A 10,841-nucleotide genomic window follows, 5' to 3' on the forward strand; every position below is an offset into this window, starting at 1 on the left:
ATATATTTAGAATGTTTACTTTGAACCAAAAAAAAAACAGTACTTTTGTAACATATATTTAGAATGATTACTTTGAACAAAAAAAAACAGTACTTTTGTAACATATATTTAGAATGTTTACTTTGAGCCAAAAAAAAAAACAGTACTTTTTGTAACATATATTTAGAATGTTTACTTTGAGCCAAAAAAAAACAGTACTTTTGTAACATATATTTAGAATGTTTACTTTGAGCCAAAAAAAAAACAGTACTTTTTGTAACATATATTTAGAATGTTTACTTTGAGCCAAAAAAAAACAGTACTTTTGTAACATATATTTAGAATGTTTACTTTGAACCAAAAAAAAAACAGTACTTTTGTAACATATATTTAGAATTTTAACTTTGAAAGAAAAAAAAGCCACTTTTGTATGATCATAAATTTAGAATGTTTACTTCGAACAAAAAACACTTTTTAAGATCATACATTTAAAATGTTTACTTTTAACAGATTAAAATCAATGTGTTTAAAAAATAAATAGATAAATAAAAAGGTGTGTTTATGTACATGTCAAGTTAAACCATAAAGTCTCACCTGTATCTCTGAGGTTTAGTTTTGTGTGTCAACTAGGAAGTGTATTTAGGACAACATTGAACACAACAATCGCTCCATGACGTAACGAGACCAAGGAACCAGATTGTCCTGGCATACCAGAAGAAAAGATAAACATTGATTCCGACGCATTTAAAAAAAAATAAAATGAACAGTCAGAAGAGTTCCACTGATAACAAATATAGATCTGTCTTTAAGTCTGAAGTCTGAAGCAGACACACAGAACAATAAACTCGTCACTGTGAAAACAAAATTAACTATAAAGAAAGCTTGCGGGGTATTTAGGTCAACCCTTCCCGTTAAGCTCAGGCAAATCACGTTTCACTAGAGAAAGAAGAACATTTAGATACAACTGTTTTTCCCGGGCATGCTACCCTGCCTCATAGTGGCGCCCGGGTGGAAACGATCGTAGGAGGAAACGATTAGGCTAAAGGGTAGCAAAACAAGACTCCCGTGGGGTGCCTAAGGGGGGCGAGAGCATCCTAATTGCACTGTGTGGAGTTGTAAAAAAGCTCCCACAACCTTGTCACAATCCAGGCGCTCTTCCTCAAGGGGCCGTTACATAAATGGCGTGTCCCGCACAGTTAGCTTGGTATAGAAAAGGAAAATGGCGGGGGTCCTCTGTGTACGCGGCCTCTTCCCGCGAGTGTGACCCACCCGTCAGACAGAACAGTGTACACTGTTCTCTTTCAGGCCAGTGAGAGGGAGCACTTGTTCACTTTTGCTGGCTTAAGAGTTCCAAGAGCTGAAGGCTCAACTCTACCTGACAGTTTCAAGAAGAAGAAGAATACAACTGTTTTAAAATTTACATTTGCTAGTCTTAAACTCTTGTCTGTTATATTCTCAAGGGGTGTAAGGAATGAGTGTTAAAACTCAAGGCTTTTAAACCAAAACGAATCAGGTTCGAATCTCGATGATGTCTGAGGTTTTGAACTTAAGAATTGTAGGGTGCCCCTAAGTTATTCACCTCCTTCTTCACCTATCCCTTAGTCTGTTAAACCGTTGGGGCACCACACATGATTTTTTGACCGTCTTTCTCTGTTCCTCAATGACAGGCCCGTCCAATCATTCTATTGTCTTCCCATCGCTTTCTCTGTCTGCCTCTTTTTATTTCCTGGTATTGTTCCCCGAAGGAAGATTTTTGAAAGGATTTTGTGATATGGCCATAAGGTAGCAGGTCAATGTGGAGCCTTCTGTCGTTGTAATCCTAATTATAATCTCTTCGTTTGTGAAGCGGTCTTTGTAAGTGATACCAAGGATCTTTCTGTGTAGCATCCCCTGAGTCCACCCGTCTGTAATATCAAGTGCCTGACATTATTTGGGGAAAAGTATAAGCCGTTGGTCGTTGTGCTGGCCACATTGCAACCTCGCTAACCGTCTGCCATTGAAACAGACGAACTTTACATCACTAGCCCAATAGATCTGAAGTGTGACCGAGTTATTTTCAGACTGGGTCCAGCGTCTAAGAAGGTCAGGTCCGTTGTGTGCCGATAGTACAATCAGTCATGTGAGACACGGATGTGTGTACTGTTTTCTGTGAAGATTCTATTCAGTTTATTGTATGCTGTAATCTTGTTGAAAAAAAGCGAAGAAATTGGTAACTCAAGTAGAGTTTTAAAACAATATCACATGTTCTTAGAGGCTTACTTTACTTTCTACTATTATTATGTTCTATGAAAAGAAAAAGATGTTGGTATTACGGACAGCGGCTTTGTATGAGATTCGGGAAAATATGTAGGTCGCAACTGGGTTTGCGTAGTCATGTGAAACAATGCACTCATCTTTAATCTTCGGAATCGAAGACATTGCCATTTTAGTGGCCCCCGAAAGGGGACTAGACGATATTAGTTTTGTGTGGTTTGCATGTCCGTCCGTCCGACCGCCCCATTTAGATCTCGTAAACTACAAAAGATATTGATAATCCGACATCATGATAGTTTAGACTTTAGACCTTTCAAATTTGTTATGCAACGGCTACTTTTTTCTTTTCTGAAAGCGAAAGATTTCATTTTTTAAATCAACTACCGTATGCAAGCAGTTTTATGATAAAAATACACCATTTTAACAACTATTCACTAATAATAGTAACAAACACGGGAGGCTATTTAGTAAGGGAGACGAATATTTACCATATTTTATACACGTTTATGAAAAAGGTTTTAGATTTATTTATTTTTTTTTGTCAATTTTTTTTTTTACAAATGTATTGCTAAGTAAAAATAAGTTATGTCGTACTAACTACTATATTTTTAATTTTTTATGAGAAAAAATCTATTTAATATGCATATAAGTGGAACATAATTTAAACCAACAATTTGTAAGTAGTTTTTCATATTATCGCGTTTACTGCAGACTGTCACCCATTAAACTACATGCACAGAACTAAAGGACTTTTTTTTTCAGTAAGAGGTGTTTTTTCTTCCTTGAGGCTTTGAATAAAAGATTGACCCTTTACAAAACAATTAAATCAATTAGATACTCATTATTTGACATCAGTTATGCCAGGTTCACATCTAACTTCACATTCACCTATCCCTTTGTCTGCTGGACCGTTGGGGCACCACACAAGATCGGTCAACATTCTTTCTTCACTCTTTTCAGTCATTTGCCTTTGATAGAATTTCAATTCTGATATTCCTTCTGAAAATATTTAAACCTGCCTTTTTACCTGCCTGGGTGGACCAGATTTTTAGCTTGTGTTTCCACACAAACTGTCTTTGTAACCTTGTTATTGTTATTTCGCGTAAAAAAATAGTCCTATGTATTCAGTTGAGTTTTATACAGAGTGATATAAAGATTGTAAACTTATATATGCACATACAAGTTGTATCTCTTCTAGTTTATATCCTGGTTTGTTTTATAGCCCAGCTAAGTATAGACCAGTTTTTACTGCCAGCTTAGAATACCTCTGATCTTCCTGTATACATTGCTGCCAGGATTTCCACACAAAAAGTTAATCAGTGTAGTCTGCTATTTGCTTACACTTGATTTACTGATCTGGTTTCCAGGGACGCCGCGAGGGCTGTGGCAGCCTGAGTGCACAACGACCAACCGCCATTACTTTTCCCAACTAATGTCAGGTACCCATTAGAGCTGGGTGGACTCAGAGGTGCCCAAAGATCCCGATTAAAAATCCCAGTCTTCACCAGGATTGGAACTATTTTCTTTAAAATCTCTCCCAGTCTTCGTCCTATATGCTATTCGTGAAAGAAAATGGTGCTATTAGAGCATGGAAAGGGTTGCCTGAGTCAGCCAGGAAAACCAATGACTTTGCAGAATTTACATCATTGGTTAACATGCATGACGCAATCTACTTCTTTTTTGAAGTAACGTCTGTATTATATAAGATAAGAGTGTAAGTTGTTGAATGTGATTCTATTTAGTTGACAGTAATTGTATAATTATAGACATAGTTTAAAAGAGAATTACTTAATAAATTATCTATGAAATATAGACATTACTCAAAAAAAGAAGATGCTTACGTCATGCATATCAATTAATGACTTAAATTCTGCCAATTCATAGGTCAATCTAGTCATGCATATTAATCAATGACTTGAATTCTACCAATTGTGACCTAAAGAGGATTCATGAACCAATATGATCAGTTCACATTACCTATTAGCGGGTATAGCTAAAAATATTCAATGAGAATTATAGCTAGATTTAGTCATTTTAGGTCAACAGATCAGTGTTAGTGGTCTGCTGGCACGTTCGTCCAGTGGCACATTGGTCCCTCCTTGTACTGCCTAGGTTATTAGGTCCTCCAGGTATACAATTCAACTAATGTATGCAACACAAGACTTAAAGTCGCAGGTAAAAATATATACAAAGTTTATTTACATGAGTAAAATAAAGTCAAATAAATGTGTAAATAAATGGCCATCAACTTACAGGCCTTCACACAAAAAACAACAAAAGCTACGCACACACAAAAAATAGTATGGTGCACCGCTCTAGTCATATGTTACAACTATGTAAAATAAATAGCCATCAACCTGGCCTTCTCAATACAAAATAAACAAAAGAGACACTCAAAAATTGTATGGCATACCGCCCTAGTCATATAATATATTTATATTATCGTCACATTCTGGAAATCACACATCAGTGTAGGAAAATTAAAGTCACAGGCCTCAGGTCAACACATGACCACTTTTGGCCACTCTGGGGTTACAGGCTTCAGGCTTACACAGCCAACTGAAGGTCACAGGCTGAAGGTCAAAACACAACCACTTTTGGCTACTCTGGGGTTACAGGCTTCAGGCTGACACTAGCCACTTTTAGCCAAAAACACAAAAGGGTCATGATGAACTATAAGCTTCAGGGAAACCTTTGAGCCTACAAGCTTCATAGAATCCCACCTATAGACATCCGTTCGGTAAAGCCTATCTGATGATTCAATACAGAGTTGAATCCCTCAGAGACAAGGCTATAAAAATATGTAAAGCCCATCTGATGATTCAATACAGGTTGAATCCCTCAGAGACAAGGCTATAAAAATATGTAAAGCCCATCTGATGATTCAATACAGGTTGAATCCCTCAGAGAAAGGCTACAAAAATATGTCACGTTTGGGAGTACCCCAGGATGCAGAACATCAGGGTAAAAATATACTGCCTGGAAATCATTTGAGGCTATATCTACATTATATAAAATACTACAATGACTAAAGATATACTTAGCCACAAAGATCTCCAGAGCAGGGCACACTTCTCCCGAGTACCCCAAGACACACGACCAATAACAGAAAAAATATTTACAACACAGGTCCAGTGGTCAAGCTGGTAACTCAGGATCAAGTGGCCACTAAACAGGGTCTACAGGCCCTTATATAAACTACTAAGGGGAATCACTCCTATAATCAAAATTACTAAAAAATAAATGTTATTTCCCCATTATGTCACACACACCCCCGCCTTAAAAATGCCCTTGTCAGGAAAACATGACGCACAAGGGGGCATTAAACTTTAACTAAATCGGGATAAATGACAGTATCAAACAGCAAACAATTTGAAGTTAACATTGCTACTTAGTTAACATTTCTACATTTCCCAAAATAACTCTTACAATATCATCAAAATTCTCTATAACATTAATATTCAACTAGTGTAGGAGAAACCAAAAATCAGACAATTAACATCGTCAACTTAATCTAATCAAAGTATGGTCATCAAGTACCAAAGTACAATACAAATAGGAGGAGTCTTGCTTCACTACATTGTGAATTTATACAAAAAAGAAAATACATCTCAACTCTAAACAGGCTAAATATCGCAGCTACTAAACTTCTCCATCAGAAGTCAACAGGCTTGTCAACAGGACTGGTGACTGGTTGGTTTAGTGCTCTTTGTGGTCATCTGGTCTCTTGACATCAGAACCGTGACACGGTCAACAAAATTCTTCTAAGTACTATGTCTTTCAACCAAACACAGCACGTATGGGCAGACAAGCAGATGTGGGAACTTCTGATAGTGGGTAGCACCTTCTAGTAGTCTCTTGCTGCCTCATGTAGTCTCTTGTGGCCTCGGGTAATCTCTAGCGCCTTCTGGTAGCCTATAGAACTGTCTTGTTATCTGAAATGAAAAGCTTAGTTGTCTACAACGAAATCAACAAAATGTAAACACTACTGTATATTACAACTTAAAAAACCATCTCATCAAAACAGGCAAAACTTCAGAATTTACAGTAAATAAACAACATTCAATGGTATAATATGTTTACTGAAATACATAACATCAGTAGGGTTCTAGGGTTTAACAATGATAAAAAAAAATATTTTTAGAAGCTCCCATGTGACCTAAAGAGGATTCATGAACCAATATATGATCAGTTCACATTACCTATTAGCGGGTATAGCTAAAAAAAAATATAAGCAAAATGCCCATATAGAATAAAGGCAGATAACTTGAAATTTGAAAATAAAAAGAAAATATAATAATTCTAGTTTTAGAAATATTCAAAAACAAACAAAACAAACAAAATATTTTTTTAGAATTTTTTTTTGTTTTAAATTAACTAGCTTATCTAAAGGGGAAGAATGTCATTAAAACTATATCTACCAATAATGTACAAGTTATTTCTCTTATTCAATATCAAACAAAATAATGAATTACCAGTAATTAATTGTGTAATCGGTTACTTCTTTGATTTGATTCACATCGTGTCTATGTCAATGAATAATTTTGCGAAGTTTTAACTTGATCAGAGAAAGGGTGCGGATGAAAGAACGTGTACACCAGGCATGTCAAACACGGTGTTCAGGAGCCGCATGCTGCCCACTTGGCCACCTAAAAAATTATCAAAATAATGTCAAAGTATTACACTGGAAAATAGTAGATATCAAGCTACTTGAATTGAAAAATAATATTTTTTAAACTGAACAACGAGAGTGAGCCTGCAGTGAAAGCAAGCTACATTTTGTCAAACTTAATTGCAAGCCATTGCAAATCATTTAGTGAAGGTGATTTTATGAAGGAGTTAAAGCTGCAGAAGTAATTTGTTCAGAAAAGGTGAAAACATAAAAAAAAAATTCAAAGCTAGCTAGTCTAACAAGGTATGGAGCACCAACCATGAAATGAAATGGTTTTGATGCAAAGTTGCAAAAATAAGAGACTGGTGCTAATTTTAAATTTGCTCATTTTCAGTGCATCATTCAACAAGAAGCATTCTGCACACAGCAATTACAATACCAACATGTCATAAGACCGGTTTCAGTCGCTCTTATTTGTGCCCGTGATTTAAGGGGAGAATTACCTTTAAAAATAGTCATTTTAGACCCAAAAATGGATATTTACATTGCTTATACATTTATTTACTAGAATAGAATATTCATTTTTCTGAAATAATGCTTTAAATTATACTTTTTTTCATTTTTAGGGTGCATATTAATCAAGCTTTGATTAAAAAAAATGTAAAAATTCCACATAGTTACGCCTAAAATAACTCTTTTGCATAGCAAATACACTGACACTGGTCATATTTGGTATCAAATTGTTCGGCTTCGAAAGCACTTTTAAAATTTGGCTACACTTCCTAATCTATTAAGAAGTTTTTAGCTAAATTTGGAAACTTGCGTAATCTATTTGGTAAGTTTCTTGTATAATTATAGCCCACTCATAAATGCTGAACGCTAATTGGTTGCTTACCGGGATTCCCCTAGTGATTGTGTATATGTCAGCTTATCGAAAATTGAAAAACAAACATGCTGACGTTTTCTTGCTGCAAACAAAACAGTTTAAATATCATAAAATAATGTATGTTTTATTCTTGCTATTCGGAGGCATTTAGCTTCGGTATTTACACTCCTGGCCAATTTTCTCCGTTGTCAAGGCCAAAATCATTATCAAAAGGGGGAATAATCTAGTTTTTTTAAATACCGACTTTAATCACAGATAGAGAGAGAGACAAAATAAACTAATAGAAATAATAGCTGTAGAACTCACAGACCTATATAAAATACCGACCGTAAATACGGATAGCTATGTAGATTGAATAAACAACTAGGAATATACACTATTACTAGCAGTAGTTTTGAATAGGGGGAGGAGAGAATAGTATATTATTATATAATTAATAAATATATTCTTATTTATTACATCTAAATTACAATAATTGCAGAAAAAATAGTGGATCTAAATGTGGCATTTGTATTTGATATAGACTAGGTCTAGGTACAGATTTTTTGGATTAAAATTGAATTTAATGTGCTGTCAACATGTAATATTTCTAAGTTAAAGTAGAGATTAATCAAATGAATAAATGTTTTTCAATTACTTATAGTTTCAAACTGGAATAACCATCTTCTGAGTAGAACACAAAATATAGAATTAAATGTGAATAACGAGAAATAATTTAATTTAGTACTGTTAAACATAATGTAGTCTCAATGCAGAAGGCATCCAAAGCCACATGTTTGTATCATCAAAGATTGCATAACCATGCTTGACACAACACTCAAGCTTTGCCTACAATACAAACATGAAAAATGTAAGTTTTTAAATGTTCAATGTTAAATGTATGTGGAAAAAAAGATTTTTTTTCCCTCATGAAGGAATGGTGCACTGCCTGTGATCCTCTTGCTTTTCTTTCCACGCTTAAAATTAAAATCCTAGAAAAATTATGAAAATTATTAAAGATGAACATTACAAAATTTGTGATGTCAATTTAAAGTAAAAAAAAAATAATAATTTCTACATTACTAGTCGTAAATCAGATAATCAATGAGAAATTGAAACTAATTTGAACATTGTTAACTACAACTACAAAAGTTGTAAATAAATTTTTAGATGTAGATTTTTACATACAACCTATGCAATTTCCTGCCGATTTCTTGTTTTGAATCATGCAAAACAAGGACTATCCTGTAAATATTATTCAGCTCATAAATTACTCATGTATTTAGCCAGTCAGCCAAGACTGTTGCCCAGGGTGTGGCATTCGAGGAGCCATACATGAGCTAGGTAGTTGAGAAATGTAGGTGAATGACTATTCTTAAGTCGAAAGAATATGGCTGTCATTCACCTTTCTCACTTAACCTACACCCCGGGTTAGTAGTTAGTAAAAACAAGTATGTCCGCGTCGATTTGCAGCGGCATTTTATCCCATACGGTAGAAATAACTTTCTGCGAGTCACATTTGCTTCTAATTTCACTCAAAGCTCACAACCAAAACCAAAACTCAATCATAACCCAACATTCAATCCTAACCTCTGACTTTCAGGCAAAATCTAAACAATCCATTTACCATTTCTCGAGGTCAGTCAGATTTAGTAAGGTTAATAACATGCGAAAAAAAAAACATGCACAATAATAATTTCTTTTAGCAGAGAATTCTGAAAAGAAAATCACATTTTTTATCCGGTGTAAGAGAATATTCAAAAATATTTTCTATTATATCTAGAAAGCTGAAAAATATTGCAATTGTGTGAATCGACAGTTCCATTATATCTGAAAAAAAATACACAAATATTTAAAAAAATAAATAAGTTATGGCTTTTAGTCTCATTTATAGACCGGTTAATGGAGGGGGGGCCCGGGGTACCTGGGAAAAAGTTTTCTGTGCTGCCTTTTAGACGCTCAGTAAACACAATTCTGCTTGAATCAGGAGTCGGGTGTCGAACCTCGAGCCGCCTTCATGGGTAGAGAAGCTAAGCAAAGTTAAAGCGTACTTAGCCTCTCCACCATGCTTCCGCATGCTATAACAAAGTGACACTATGCTAAACAAATGAAATAAATCAAGAAGTTGTTGACACTTGTACAGATGTTAGACATATCTTTCATTCTATGCTTTTGTGTTTTAAAGGAGAAAAAGTTGTTCATTAACTTTTAGGAAGAACATTTTTAAATTTCTAATAAAAAAATATGCAAAGGTAAACAGGAACAAATGTATAATGCATGATCCCTTTCAGTGATTATATGAACACATAACCAACTGTCTCATAAGACTAATGTTTAACATTAGATATAATTAATTAAGAAGATACATGACACCAATTACAAAAAAACTTGTTCCTTTGACAATTAAACCATTGAACAATATGTAACTTATTTTTATCCATTTCGCATGTAATGTTAAAGAGAAAAGTATATCCTGGATGCTATTGTACAATTGTTTGCTCATATCATGTACTGTTTTATGTAACGCACAATTGTAAAACAAATTTCCTCACGGATAATAAAGATTATTATTATTATAAAACTGCATTTTTATACCCACAGAAACAAGATATCACAATCATAATGCATCTCTCTCTTGTATGTAACAACACAGAAAAGCAAACTAAATATTGTATGTAACAACACAGAAAAGCAAACTAAATATTGTATGTAACAACACAGAAAAGCAAACTAAATATTGTATGTAACAACACAGAAAAGCAAACTAAATATTGTATGTAACAACACAGAAAAGCAAACTAAATATTGTATGTAACAACACAGAAAAGCAAACTAAATATTTTCTCACAGGAACACTAAAAGATGGTAAAGATACTACTTAGAAGTGATAGTACATTAAGAGGAAAGGGATTGTATAAAACTATAAAATTAGTGTAAGATCAAAAGGACCAAATGACCCAATGCTGGATTTTGTTATAAATAATTACTAGCATTGTCATACAAGAGGAGGTCCAGAAGTTTAGCATTTTAAAATCAAAGTTAACATGTTTTCTTTGGTGTTAATTGGATGCAACCATTTTGTTGATGTGCAACATTTATCTTTAAACAGTATTAGCAAGTGATGTAATAAAA

The 10,841-nt window shown here is 34.3% G+C and overlaps 1 protein-coding gene across 1 annotated transcript in view; it reads right to left on the minus strand.

Moving 5' to 3' along the window:
- LOC106079830 (myosin-6-like) overlaps window positions 1–744 on the minus strand; it is a 65,723-nt gene extending 64,979 nt beyond the window's left edge. Inside the window, exon 1 of the mRNA XM_056014591.1 lies at window positions 574–744. The gene's annotated coding sequence lies outside the window, so the exon portion shown is untranslated. The remainder of the gene's footprint in view (window positions 1–573) is intronic.
- Between the last annotated feature and the right edge of the window lie 10,097 nt (window positions 745–10,841).

This window comes from Biomphalaria glabrata, chromosome 16, assembly GCF_947242115.1.
Source record: "Biomphalaria glabrata chromosome 16, xgBioGlab47.1, whole genome shotgun sequence".
Taxonomy (NCBI): Eukaryota; Metazoa; Mollusca; class Gastropoda; family Planorbidae; genus Biomphalaria; species Biomphalaria glabrata.